This window comes from Eptatretus burgeri, chromosome 18, assembly GCF_056783735.1.
Source record: "Eptatretus burgeri isolate ZD-2024b chromosome 18, Ebu_testis_v1, whole genome shotgun sequence".
Taxonomy (NCBI): Eukaryota; Metazoa; Chordata; class Myxini; order Myxiniformes; family Myxinidae; genus Eptatretus; species Eptatretus burgeri.
In genome coordinates this window covers 36,631,047-36,645,949 of record NC_140978.1, presented here as the reverse complement: position 1 = coordinate 36,645,949, position 14,903 = coordinate 36,631,047, and the positions used below count along the sequence as shown (strand labels likewise).

Sequence of the window (14,903 nt, the reverse complement as noted above, 5' to 3'; positions counted from 1 at the left end):
CATACTGTCTCCAGGTTACGTCGCATTCCGATTGAACTCAAATGGTGAATAAGTTTCAATTTTTCACAAATATGTTGATTCGATGCTTCCTTTGTGCTTGTACAGTAATACAAATCGAGATGCTTCATGTTCAACCAATGGCCGAAACACCCTAAGTTTACCAGAAATTGGACGAGGTTTGTCCAAAATACCCATGTGTGGATCAGGCCTAAAACATGTTTGCTTTTGTGTGAGGAACATTTCACAGAGCACTGTTATGAAAGACCAGAGATGACTAGTTATTGTGGTTATCTGCCACAATTGAGAGAGGATGCCATACCCACGATTAAGCAGAAGAAACAGCCGTCGCTCAACACTAACACCATCTCTACCCAGATACGAGCACATGTACACCGCCGATTTGAATGGTGAATCGAGCACCTGTTGCCATTGCCTGGCAGTTACTACAAGAGCACCTGAAAACAATTATCTGTTATCTATTATCAGCACAAATTTCTGAAAGTGAAATGAACCACCATCTTGTTATAGTGGAGAGATAGTATGTATGTCTGACTATGTATGTATGTGTGTATGTATGTATGTATGTATGTATGTATGTATATCTTCTACTCTTCAGAAAGGATTTGACTGAGGAAGCTAAAACTTTCAGGGTCTCTCCCTCCACCACCCTCCACAATCCCTCATCAAGCAGCAACTCCACAATACCCACGACCATCCTATACCCCCTCACCATCCCTCCATAACCATCACCTCCACAATACCCACCACCATTCCACCCCCCACCCCTCCACGATCCCCACAAAATCTCCCATCAACCATCACCCCCACAATACCTAACACCATCCTACACCCCCCATGAACCATTACTCCCACAATACTCACCACCATTCTACACCCCATCAACCATTACTCCCACAATACCCAAGACCATCCCATATCCCCCCTCCACCACCCCCCACAATCCCACATCAACCATCACCCCCACAATACCCACGACTATCCCACACCCCTCCATCAGTCAACACCCCCCACAATACCCACCACCATCCCACACACCCCTCCACCACCCCCACAATAGCCCACCAACCATTACCCCACAATACGCACCACCACCCCGCAGCCTCCCCCTCCAGCATTCCCCTTTAACCCCCATCAACCATCACCCTACAATACACACCACCACCTCACACCCCCCTCAACCATCCCCCACAATCCCTCATAATCAATCACCCCCCAATACCCACCACCATCCTACACACTCCCTCCACCATCCCCCCCAATTCCCCATCAGCCATCACCCCCACCATACCACCACCATCACACCCCCGATTCCCCCTAGCACCACTCCCCCCCCCCCCACTGAGGCAGGACATCGATACCTCGTGGACACGGCACAGACACAAATGGTGTCTGGGGAAAGTATGAAATGGGGCGATCTTGTAACATTTCAAGACACCTGGTCAGCCTGCGATGGTGGGACAAAGCAATCATCGCCCAGTTTTCCGCGGTGTCCGAGTGTGCCTAGGTGGTGTTGGTTGTCGGGCGATGATGGATATTTCTGCTCGAGTAACATATATAAGGCGATTTATCATTCAATACAAAATCCTTCCCTTATAAACCACCGTGGAAAAAGAAAACCCACCAATCTGGAATGAACATGTGAATGTGACCTGTGTTTTCTTCTTCACCAACACTTCCATTGTCACCATCTTCATCCTAATCGCTCGTATAAGGCTCCATAATTCCCCCGAAAGCATTTCCATCATTAAGTTTTTTTTCTCCAATAGTTTCTTCAAAATCCCAATGATCACTTAAAACATTCTGAGAACCTTCAGAGTTGCTAATAATGGTGGAATCGGTATCGGAATCCGAGCTCGAAATATACTGTTTCTCTATGTGAAGCCGCTATTTGTTTCAAGGTGGGTTCAGAGTGTATGTCACTGGCGAAATAAAAAATCGACACTCTCGGGCGTTTTTTTTGACACTTTGTGATTGGCAAAAAAAAAAAAAAAATTCCCCCTTCAAATTAGACCGTGATTCATGATTTTCACTGGTTTTCAGGATTTTTTTTATTTTTTATTTTGCGTTTGGGTTCCCCTTGAAGGAACATTGAAAAAGAAGACAAACATTGAATTGACAACAGATCTGACAGAAGGGTCAGGTGTTGTATATCCATCACCAGTACGGAAGGTCACTTTTGATATCAGGACTTAAAGGATGTGATTCAGTTAGAAAACTTCTGTTAAAAAGGGGAACAAGACTAAAAGGTTAAAATGTGCACAACACTGCAATTCGACGATGGAATAATGGTCAAAAGTGCTTTGGACAGACGAGTCAAATTTCAGTTATTTGGAACTAATCAAAGATGGTATGCGAGATGACGATGAAAACCTGAACCTCAAAAAGAGGTTCACATATATATGTGTATATGTATATATATATATATATATATATATATATATATATATATATATATATATATATATATATATATATATATATACATATATATATTGTTGTGGTTACCAAATTCGCAAACCACCATTCAGGTCCCTTAGGTGAGATATCTCGGTAAGTATATGTGTAGTTAGGCCCAAACCCGTTGTCTAGAGGGAATAAATGTTATTCATGCGTGCTGCGACTCTTCAGGATAGCCGTTTTTCTTTTACTATCTTTATTTTGGACCAACCGCCATTGTTACCACCACCAACCACAACATCAACCACCCACCGCGGCGCCGCTTCACGTCACACCTCGCAACCGTCGCATCGCCACCGTTCTTGCGCCGCTTGTGGGTACCGGTGTTGGACTCGTGCAGGGCGCGCGCCGAACAGCGTGTACAAAACCACGGATTTTCAGCTCCAAAAACGGATTAAAACGACACACGCCCACTTTTGTTCCGTCCAATCGGTGAGCGAGGGGCGATTTGGCCCCGCCTCCAGGGCGTTGGAGGGCGGTCGCTATATGCAAATTTATGGATCAAAAAGCATTCACGCCCACTTTTTCTCGGGCCAATGGGGAGCGAGGTGAAAGGTCGAAGGCAGGGGGTAAAAGATGAGAGAGCGAAGCCACGGGGCTTATATAAGCGACCGCGTTCGTCAGTAGAGGAGAGTTAAGACTTCGCAGCCGGTGGAGTTGGGAAGAAGAAGCAAGAAGGAGTTGGTCGTCGTCGTCGTGTGCGTTGGAGTCGGAGCGAAGAGGACGGAGCTGTGGAGAGGCGGCGAGGGCAGACGAGGGGGTGCTCGCGTCGTGCCGGGAGCTGCACACCAGGGAGGCCGACGGCGCGACCTGGCCGAGGTGGAGACGCTCGTCGCGGGACTCGAGGCAGAGTAAAAATCCTCCTTTCCCCCGAGCATCAGCAACCCCCTCCTGTTTCCCCCCGCGCTGAGATAGTGCGACCAAGGGGGCCCCTTTTCCCACCCCCTACCAGACACTGTCCGCGAGGCCCGCGGAGTTGAGGCACCATCGCCGCTCCGCGTCTCATCACCAGACGGGTAGGCCCGACCCGGTCTCGGCCTCAGGCCCGCCTCATCCTTGAGGGTGTTCTTTTTCTTGGTTTTGGATATGTGTTGTCGGCGCCGTCTGTGAAGTAAAATTGTATAAGTGTTGCCGTGTGCCCGCGTAATCGGTATTAGATCTGCATTGTCGCATTTGCTTTTTGTGTAAAATTGCATTGTGTTTCTTTTCCTTTTCTATGTGCTTTTGGTGGAATTGAATATGTGTGCTTTCCGTTCATCGCGAATAAATGTGCTTTGTGTTGAACTGTTTCCCGCTTCGCTTCGTCATTTCTTTCATTGAATCCTCATCTCGCTTCACGTAAAGGGTTGGTAGTGGGCTGAATACGCCCGATAATTCATCGAACCGTCGGGGTCGACGAATAACACCGCTCGGTTATCCCGATAGTACGGAACGGGTCGCTTAAGTGGCCCGTGTCCGAAGTCGACCTGCGGCGAGGTGCGATCGCCTGGTCTACCCTCCGTGTGGGTACTTAGGTAGGTCGAATTTGGCGAGCAACCCTATCCCACGCGGGGGCTGATTGGCTCGATCGCGGTGAGACCGAAAGGTCCACCCGTGACTGGTTCCCGGCGTTAGTCCGAGAGGGTCACGACTGGATTGTCCGTCCGGTGGGCGACGTGCCGCGATTCGAGTTACGTGGCCGTTCGCACACCGGCGGGCGCGAATCCGTAACACTGGTGTCAGGTCGTGCGATACAAATCCATCGCCCTCCTCGCGGCACTGGTATCGGAGAACAGGAAAACGGGCTCTCCTGTCTCCAGCTAAATTCACGGGAATCGGTCCAGGGGTGAGAGAAGCGACCCCCGATTCCCTCCAAATTACGAGCGAGCGAAATTAACCCTTTACGAGAAGCAAGATGGCGTCTCAAGGCGAGCGGGAGCCGGGGGTATTAGAAATGGATGTAGAATGTGTAGAATCCATGGCTCAGGATGAAATCCCCGTGCAGGAAATGTTGATTGTGCAGGAACATGAACTCCCCCAACTGAGCCCAGAGCCCGAAATGGGTGCGGCAGCGGCCGCGGTGTATGACACCTCCCCTCCCCCTTTCCACCAAAACCCTTCCCCAACCCCTGCCGAAACGGCTCACCCAAGCGCACTGAACATGGCCCAGCTATGCGCCATGCTGGCGGAAATGACAGCGAACATGATCAAGCAAATGAACGAAAAGATGGATACATACACAAATGAATTTATAAACGAAATAAAAGGAATGAACGAAAAGATGGATGCAAATACAAATGAAATGAAAAACGAAATGAAAGGAATGAACGAAAAGATGGATACAAATGAAATGAAAAACGAAATGAAAGGAATGAACGAAAAGATGGATACAAATGAAATGAAAAACGAAATGAACAAGCAAATAAACGGAATGGAAGCAAACATGAAGGAGGAAATGAAAGAGCTCCGGGGTGAGACGCAGAACATGGGCCGATGCCTGCAGGCGGGCATGAAGGCCGTGACCAGGGAGCTGGGAATCGCGACTCCACGTGTGGGAGCAAACGAGCTGGAAGGGGGTGCAGCGGCTGACAGGCCCGCGGTGGAGGCGGGTAAAAAAATAATTCGGGGGACGTGTTGGGCGAGGGTCGTGCCGATGACCAAAAGGGAAAAAATAAAGGGGGAGACCAAAACGTGTGAGACGAGACACGAGGTGACGACAACAGAAACTTATAAATGTATAGAGACACGGGAGACAGAAAAAATAGAGGAGAAACAACACGATGAAGACGGGGTAAGTGACGCACACACACACACACGGAGGTAGTGGAGGATAGTGAGGTTGAGCTCGCGGAGCGTGTAAGGACCCAGTGCGAGCACCTGGATGCCCTCCTCCAGGAACGAGGGGAGGGAGTATGCCCCCTTGAGGCGAGTCACGACCAGGTGAGTTCGGTCGTGCTTTGCGAGGTTGAGGGGACGGGTGCTGTGGGCTGGCACGGAGAGCTTGGGGGGTATAGAGGCCCCGGAGACCCTTGTGGGGACACGAATCCCCAGTGTGGTTGTCCCTGTGTGTGTGGTGCAAGGTGTGAGTGCGTCCCCGTGTGTGGAAGCGACCCCGTGTGTGAGTGGTGTGGTGGCGAGTGTGCCGGAGTGTGTGCTTCCCAGCACGCCGTGTGTAAAAGGGGCCCCGCGTGTGTGAGTGAGGCACCGCGGGTGAGTGAGGCCGTGTGTGTGGATGAAACGGCCAGTATGAGTGAGGAACCGCGGGCGAGTTCCCCCGCGTGTGTGAGTGAGGCACGGAGTATGGATGAGACACCGCGGTTGAGTGCCCCCGCGTGTGTGGATGAGGCACCGCGGTTGAGTGCCCCCGCGTGTATGAGTGAGGCACGGTGTGTGGATGAGGCACCGCGGTTGAGTGCCCCCGCGTGTGTGAGTGAGGCACGAGTGAATGGAGCACCACGTGTGAGTGGTATGGGTTATGCAAGGGAGACCGTGTGTGTGAGAGAGCGGTATGTAAGGGAGATGTCGGTTGGCATGCGGGAGCACGCAGCCGCGTCTCCCGGTGTGAATGTGATGGAATGGAGTGTGAGCGTCGTAACACGCAGGTGTGCGTGGGTGGAATGGAGGCGAAGACGGCGACAGAGTAAAGAAAGCCGAGTAGCGGCTGTCGTTGTTTCGGGGACCGTGCCGGGTTCACCCAGCAGTGAGCACGAGGTCCGTGCTGTGCAACGCACGAGACCACCACGTGCTCGCTTGCGAGAGTGAAGTCCCAGTCCGGAAACGCACGCGGTGGATTTGCCGATCCCGCGGACGGACAAAGTTTAGGCAGGATTATGGATTTGGACCGGACGGGTTCTCCACGCGATCGTGTGTGTTAAGCTCCAACGGGCAAAGCACATGTGTTCGCGTGGGGAACCCCTCGAGACGTGGGGCTTGTGTTTTTTTTTATGCGCACGGTGACGTCATGGATGCACGTGTGGTTGGAATCCGGCAGGAGGGGTATCTCTGCCGGATGGTGCCGTCCAAGGAGGGACGAGGAACACGTGCAGCTGCATGACGTCACGGGCAGGTGCAAAGTGCGCGAGCTCTGAGTTGCCGCGCAGGTGCTGCGCATGAAAAAAAAAAAAGGAAAACAGTAAGCCTCACTTTCGGGTGCACAGGATTCCTGGGCAAGGGGTGGGAGACCCCCTTGACCTGGGCACAGGATGGAAACTAGTTAGGGGGAAGGGTTAGCTTAGTTAGACCGACTTCATGGGGCAGGGGTAAGTCCTCATGGAGTCCGTGGAATGGATTAGTTAGAGGGATTTAGATGAGCTTTAGGTGGGGAAATAAAAGTTATTTGGGACATTTGAGAACAGTGACAGACAGTGAATGTGTAGAGGGGACGTAGTTTAGCTACGTAGTGTTAAATGGAACGTGCTGTAGTTTAAGGGACGACGTGGGAGCACGAGTTAGTTAGGGGATGTAGTTAGAAGGATGGCAGAGTTCAGCGGTGTGTGTGTTGAAAAGTTGTGAGGTGAGTATTTGTTGAGTGAGTGAGGCCAGCGGGTCTGTGTGAGTGGAGCGAATGGGGAATGCATGGTGCGATGAGTGATTGGGGGGAGGAGTGACTCCCGCCCAAGGGACCCCCGGGGTCAGTGTAGAGTGAGTTAGCTGGGTTAGTCAAATTAACAAAAATGGAGGTCGTTTTGCTGTTGGTGGGAATGTAGGCTCGAAACCCATTTGGAGGGGTGCAGGAGCCCTGTTGACGGGCTTGGGAGCGTGGCTGCGAAAGGTGAGTATCGCTGAGTGGGTACCCCGGGCACCAGGCTAGTCGGCCGTGGTAGGCCAAGGGCCCATGGGGGGCCGGGATAGCGTAGTGGGCACGGGTGCGCCTGCTTGGTGCGGGGGCCCGGGGCGCCATTAGCCGCGTGGGCAGTGTTGTGGGCACGGGTGACCCTCGGAAAGGGGCCCGGGAGGCCGGCCTGCCACGAGTGCGTTTCAGGGGAGGTGCCATGGGGGGCACTCCCCGGTGTTAGGGAGCTGGTAGGCTCGGAGGCAGTGTAGTGCCCGGGGGTGCCATAGCGGGAGATTCGGCAGAGGGTCGTGCCTGCCAAAGGGAGCCACGTGTCCCAGCCAGGAGACCGTGTGAGGGCACGGAGAGAAAATTGGGGGGCGAGGCCCGAAATTGTGAGGACACCAACACAGGCGACGGGAATCTGGGTTGTTAGAACCAATAGTTTAAGCGAGAGGCGCTTGTTGAAAGCCCCGGGGTAGTTTAACAGTTAAATGGTTAGGGTAGATTAGGAGATGTACCCCTCCGCACCATCCATCCCCTCGCTGTCGTTGTGGGCCGCTGGACCCACTTGGATATAGATCGCCGAACTCTGGGGAGGCCATCCTGAGGCTTCGTTGGGCCTCGACACAGGACGCTAGCTCTCCCTTATTCCCCTCCGGGAAGGGAACGTAGGGGTTGGGAGTAGGCTAGGTGACAGGATAGGTTAGCCGAACAAGGACGATAAAGGGGGTTAGGGGACGATTTATAGTGGGGAGTAAAAATAAAAACAACAAAAAAATAAGTTGGGGCTCAATTGGGGTTTGACAAATTAAGGGAGTGGGTATGTACAGTGACAGGCAAAGGCGATAGGTGGGAGGGAGACAGGTAGGTAGGTCCGAGCCCGCCTTCCAAGTGGCCAGCACCACCGCACTCCCTCCACCAACCTCCACTGAACGGCAAAGGCTGGCCAACTTCATCGGCTGGCCGTGTTTTGCTTCAAGGCAGAGGCCGGCCAACTTCATCGGCAGCTGTTGTTTTGCTGCAAGGCCTGTGCCGGCCCACTTCATCTGCCGGCTGGCCGTTTTCTTCAAGGCCTGTGCCGGCCAGTTCATCTGCCGGCTGTGTTTGCCTGCAGCGGCTTTCTTCTGCGGGCTGTGTTTGCCTGCTACCTTTGCCATGCCATGCCCACTGCCCAGGTTCACCAGCCCCGTTCAATTTTTGCTTTGCCCCCCCTGTTCATTTCCATGTGCGCCAGGATCAGAAGGCAACAGTTTGCAAGCTGCGAGAACTGCCCTGTTGGCAGCTACAACACGGGCCTGCAGTGGCGGCCCGTGCACCGTGTTTGTGTTCATCAATCTATTCGTTGTGTTCATTGCGTGTGCCACTTGAGCTGGCACGGAGACTGCATTTGTGCAGCCCATGCACCGTTGTGGTTCACTGCGTTCAGTTCAAAAGGGAAGGCCTTGGACTGCGTGTGAGCAGCCAGCCACGTTCCCTGTCACCTGCATTGTTTTGAGCCAGAGACTGCATGCGAGCAGCCTGGCTCTCTGCTAACTGCTTTTCTTTTGCAGAGTGCATTGATCCTGGGCCATGGTTTAGTGTAAAATTTGTAAGTTAAGGTTAAGATGTACTGTAAATATGAGTGCGCCCCCGGCATGTTTGTCTTAGCGCCGGCAATTTTATTTAAGTCGTCCGTGTGAGTGAGTTTGTTTAGATAGTTACGCAGCCCTCAGGTTATTTATTTTGGGGACACAAATACCATGAATGTCGCACTCAGGGATCCGTAGGTAAAATGTACTAGGGGAAAACTACACATGATGGCACACGAAAATTTGACGACTCGGGACGAGTCTGTAAAAAGGAGGGGGTAGTGTTGTGGTTACCAAATTCGCAAACCACCATTCAGGTCCCTTAGGTGAGATATCTCGGTAAGTATATGTGTAGTTAGGCCCAAACCCGTTGTCTAGAGGGAATAAATGTTATTCATGCGTGCTGCGACTCTTCAGGATAGCCGTTTTTCTTTTACTATCTTTATTTTGGACCAACCGCCATTGTTACCACCACCAACCACAACATCAACCACCCACCGCGGCGCCGCTTCACGTCACACCTCGCAACCGTCGCATCGCCACCGTTCTTGCGCCGCTTGTGGGTACCGGTGTTGGACTCGTGCAGGGCGCGCGCCGAACAGCGTGTACAAAACCACGGATTTTCAGCTCCAAAAACGGATCAAAAACGACACACGCCCACTTTTGTTCCGTCCAATCGGTGAGCGAGGGGCGATTTGGCCCCGCCTCCAGGGCGTTGGAGGGCGGTCGCTATATGCAAATTTATGGATCAAAAAGCATTCACGCCCACTTTTTCTCGGGCCAATGGGGAGCGAGGTGAAAGGTCGAAGGCAGGGGGTAAAAGATGAGAGAGCGAAGCCACGGGGCTTATATAAGCGACCGCGTTCGTCAGTAGAGGAGAGTTAAGACTTCGCAGCCGGTGGAGTTGGGAAGAAGAAGCAAGAAGGAGTTGGTCGTCGTCGTCGTGTGCGTTGGAGTCGGAGCGAAGAGGACGGAGCTGTGGAGAGGCGGCGAGGGCAGACGAGGGGGTGCTCGCGTCGTGCCGGGAGCTGCACACCAGGGAGGCCGACGGCGCGACCTGGCCGAGGTGGAGACGCTCGTCGCGGGACTCGAGGCAGAGTAAAAATCCTCCTTTCCCCGAGCATCAGCAACCCCCTCCTGTTTCCCCCGCGCTGAGATAGTGCGACCAAGGGGGCCCCTTTTCCCACCCCCTACCAGACACTGTCCGCGAGGCCCGCGGAGTTGAGGCACCATCGCCGCTCCGCGTCTCATCACCAGACGGGTAGGCCCGACCCGGTCTCGGCCTCAGGCCCGCCTCATCCTTGAGGGTGTTCTTTTTCTTGGTTTTGGATATGTGTTGTCGGCGCCGTCTGTGAAGTAAAATTGTATAAGTGTTGCCGTGTGCCCGCGTAATCGGTATTAGATCTGCATTGTCGCATTTGCTTTTTGTGTAAAATTGCATTGTGTTTCTTTTCCTTTTCTATGTGCTTTTGGTGGAATTGAATATGTGTGCTTTCCGTTCATCGCGAATAAATGTGCTTTGTGTTGAACTGTTTCCCGCTTCGCTTCGTCATTTCTTTCATTGAATCCTCATCTTGCTTCACGTAAAGGGTTGGTAGTGGGCTGAATATGCCCGATAATTCATCGAACCGTCGGGGTCGACGAATAACACCGCTCGGTTATCCCGATAGTACGGAACGGGTCGCTTAAGTGGCCCGTGTCCGAAGTCGACCTGCGGCGAGGTGCGATCGCCTGGTCTACCCTCCGTGTGGGTACTTAGGTAGGTCGAATTTGGCGAGCAACCCTATCCCACGCGGGGGCTGATTGGCTCGATCGCGGTGAGACCGAAAGGTCCACCCGTGACTGGTTCCCGGCGTTAGTCCGAGAGGGTCACGACTGGATTGTCCGTCCGGTGGGCGACGTGCCGCGATTCGAGTTACGTGGCCGTTCGCACACCGGCGGGCGCGAATCCGTAACACTGGTGTCAGGTCGTGCGATACAAATCCATCGCCCTCCTCGCGGCACTGGTATCGGAGAACAGGAAAACGGGCTCTCCTGTCTCCAGCTAAATTCACGGGAATCGGTCCAGGGGTGAGAGAAGCGACCCCCGATTCCCTCCAAATTACGAGCGAGCGAAATTAACCCTTTACGAGAAGCAAGATGGCGTCTCAAGGCGAGCGGGAGCCGGGGGTATTAGAAATGGATGTAGAATGTGTAGAATCCATGGCTCAGGATGAAATCCCCGTGCAGGAAATGTTGATTGTGCAGGAACATGAACTCCCCCAACTGAGCCCAGAGCCCGAAATGGGTGCGGCAGCGGCCGCGGTGTATGACACCTCCCCTCCCCCTTTCCACCAAAACCCTTCCCCAACCCCTGCCGAAACGGCTCACCCAAGCGCACTGAACATGGCCCAGCTATGCGCCATGCTGGCGGAAATGACAGCGAACATGATCAAGCAAATGAACGAAAAGATGGATACATACACAAATGAATTTATAAACGAAATAAAAGGAATGAACGAAAAGATGGATGCAAATACAAATGAAATGAAAAACGAAATGAAAGGAATGAACGAAAAGATGGATACAAATGAAATGAAAAACGAAATGAAAGGAATGAACGAAAAGATGGATACAAATGAAATGAAAAACGAAATGAACAAGCAAATAAACGGAATGGAAGCAAACATGAAGGAGGAAATGAAAGAGCTCCGGGGTGAGACGCAGAACATGGGCCGATGCCTGCAGGCGGGCATGAAGGCCGTGACCAGGGAGCTGGGAATCGCGACTCCACGTGTGGGAGCAAACGAGCTGGAAGGGGGTGCAGCGGCTGACAGGCCCGCGGTGGAGGCGGGTAAAAAAATAATTCGGGGGACGTGTTGGGCGAGGGTCGTGCCGATGACCAAAAGGGAAAAAATAAAGGGGGAGACCAAAACGTGTGAGACGAGACACGAGGTGACGACAACAGAAACTTATAAATGTATAGAGACACGGGAGACAGAAAAAATAGAGGAGAAACAACACGATGAAGACGGGGTAAGTGACGCACACACACACACACACACACACGGAGGTAGTGGAGGATAGTGAGGTTGAGCTCGCGGAGCGTGTAAGGACCCAGTGCGAGCACCTGGATGCCCTCCTCCAGGAACGAGGGGAGGGAGTATGCCCCCTTGAGGCGAGTCACGACCAGGTGAGTTCGGTCGTGCTTTGCGAGGTTGAGGGGACGGGTGCTGTGGGCTGGCACGGAGAGCTTGGGGGGTATAGAGGCCCCGGAGACCCTTGTGGGGACACGAATCCCCAGTGTGGTTGTCCCTGTGTGTGTGGTGCAAGGTGTGAGTGCGTCCCCGTGTGTGGAAGCGACCCCGTGTGTGAGTGGTGTGGTGGCGAGTGTGCCGGAGTGTGTGCTTCCCAGCACGCCGTGTGTAAAAGGGGCCCCGCGTGTGTGAGTGAGGCACCGCGGGTGAGTGAGGCCGTGTGTGTGGATGAAACGGCCAGTATGAGTGAGGAACCGCGGGCGAGTGCCCCCGCGTGTGTGAGTGAGGCACGGAGTATGGATGAGACACCGCGGTTGAGTGCCCCCGCGTGTGTGGATGAGGCACCGCGGTTGAGTGCCCCCGCGTGTATGAGTGAGGCACGGTGTGTGGATGAGGCACCGCGGTTGAGTGCCCCGCGTGTGTGAGTGAGGCACGAGTGAATGGAGCACCACGTGTGAGTGGTATGGGTTATGCAAGGGAGACCGTGTGTGTGAGAGAGCGGTATGTAAGGGAGATGTCGGTTGGCATGCGGGAGCACGCAGCCGCGTCTCCCGGTGTGAATGTGATGGAATGGAGTGTGAGCGTCGTAACACGCAGGTGTGCGTGGGTGGAATGGAGGCGAAGACGGCGACAGAGTAAAGAAAGCCGAGTAGCGGCTGTCGTTGTTTCGGGGACCGTGCCGGGTTCACCCAGCAGTGAGCACGAGGTCCGTGCTGTGCAACGCACGAGACCACCACGTGCTCGCTTGCGAGAGTGAAGTCCCAGTCCGGAAACGCACGCGGTGGATTTGCCGATCCCGCGGACGGACAAAGTTTAGGCAGGATTATGGATTTGGACCGGACGGGTTCTCCACGCGATCGTGTGTGTTAAGCTCCAACGGGCAAAGCACATGTGTTCGCGTGGGGAACCCCTCGAGACGTGGGGCTTGTGTTTTTTTTATGCGCACGGTGACGTCATGGATGCACGTGTGGTTGGAATCCGGCAGGAGGGGTATCTCTGCCGGATGGTGCCGTCCAAGGAGGGACGAGGAACACGTGCAGCTGCATGACGTCACGGGCAGGTGCAAAGTGCGCGAGCTCTGAGTTGCCGCGCAGGTGCTGCGCATGAAAAAAAAAAAAGGAAAACAGTAAGCCTCACTTTCGGGTGCACAGGATTCCTGGGCAAGGGGTGGGAGACCCCCTTGACCTGGGCACAGGATGGAAACTAGTTAGGGGGAAGGGTTAGCTTAGTTAGACCGACTTCATGGGGCAGGGGTAAGTCCTCATGGAGTCCGTGGAATGGATTAGTTAGAGGGATTTAGATGAGCTTCAGGTGGGGAAATAAAAGTTATTTGGGACATTTGAGAACAGTGACAGACAGTGAATGTGTAGAGGGGACGTAGTTTAGCTACGTAGTGTTAAATGGAACGTGCTGTAGTTTAAGGGACGACGTGGGAGCACGAGTTAGTTAGGGGATGTAGTTAGAAGGATGGCAGAGTTCAGCGGTGTGTGTGTTGAAAAGTTGTGAGGTGAGTATTTGTTGAGTGAGTGAGGCCAGCGGGTCTGTGTGAGTGGAGCGAATGGGGAATGCATGGTGCGATGAGTGATTGGGGGGAGGAGTGACTCCCGCCCAAGGGACCCCCGGGGTCAGTGTAGAGTGAGTTAGCTGGGTTAGTCAAATTAACAAAAATGGAGGTCGTTTTGCTGTTGGTGGGAATGTAGGCTCGAAACCCATTTGGAGGGGTGCAGGAGCCCTGTTGACGGGCTTGGGAGCGTGGCTGCGAAAGGTGAGTATCGCTGAGTGGGTACCCCGGGCACCAGGCTAGTCGGCCGTGGTAGGCCAAGGGCCCATGGGGGCCGGGATAGCGTAGTGGGCACGGGTGCGCCTGCTTGGTGCGGGGGCCCGGGGCGCCATTAGCCGCGTGGGCAGTGTTGTGGGCACGGGTGACCCTCGGAAAGGGGCCCGGGAGGCCGGCCTGCCACGAGTGCGTTTCAGGGGAGGTGCCATGGGGGCACTCCCCGGTGTTAGGGAGCTGGTAGGCTCGGAGGCAGTGTAGTGCCCGGGGGTGCCATAGCGGGAGATTCGGCAGAGGGTCGTGCCTGCCAAAGGGAGCCACGTGTCCCAGCCAGGAGACCGTGTGAGGGCACGGAGAGAAAATTGGGGGGCGAGGCCCGAAATTGTGAGGACACCAACACAGGCGACGGGAATCTGGGTTGTTAGAACCAATAGTTTAAGCGAGAGGCGCTTGTTGAAAGCCCCGGGGTAGTTTAACAGTTAAATGGTTAGGGTAGATTAGGAGATGTACCCCTCCGCACCATCCATCCCCTCGCTGTCGTTGTGGGCCGCTGGACCCACTTGGATATAGATCGCCGAACTCTGGGGAGGCCATCCTGAGGCTTCGTTGGGCCTCGACACAGGACGCTAGCTCTCCCTTATTCCCCTCCGGGAAGGGAACGTAGGGGTTGGGAGTAGGCTAGGTGACAGGATAGGTTAGCCGAACAAGGACGATAAAGGGGGTTAGGGGACGATTTATAGTGGGGGAGTAAAAATAAAAACAACAAAAAAATAAGTTGGGGCTCAATTGGGGTTTGACAAATTAAGGGAGTGGGTATGTACAGTGACAGGCAAAGGCGATAGGTGGGAGGGAGACAGGTAGGTAGGTCCGAGCCCGCCTTCCAAGTGGCCAGCACCACCGCACTCCCTCCACCAACCTCCACTGAACGGCAAAGGCTGGCCAACTTCATCGGCTGGCCGTGTTTTGCTTCAAGGCAGAGGCCGGCCAACTTCATCGGCAGCTGTTGTTTTGCTGCAAGGCCTGTGCCGGCCCACTTCATCTGCCGGCTGGCCGTTTTCTTCAAGGCCTGTGCCGGCCAGTTCATCTGCCGGCTG

The 14,903-nt window shown here is 53.9% G+C and overlaps 1 protein-coding gene across 4 annotated transcripts in view; it reads left to right on the top strand.

Moving 5' to 3' along the window:
- DNAH12 (dynein axonemal heavy chain 12) overlaps positions 1 to 14,903 on the top strand; it is a 323,986-nt gene that overhangs the window by 120,466 nt on the left and 188,617 nt on the right. The window lies entirely within an intron of this gene.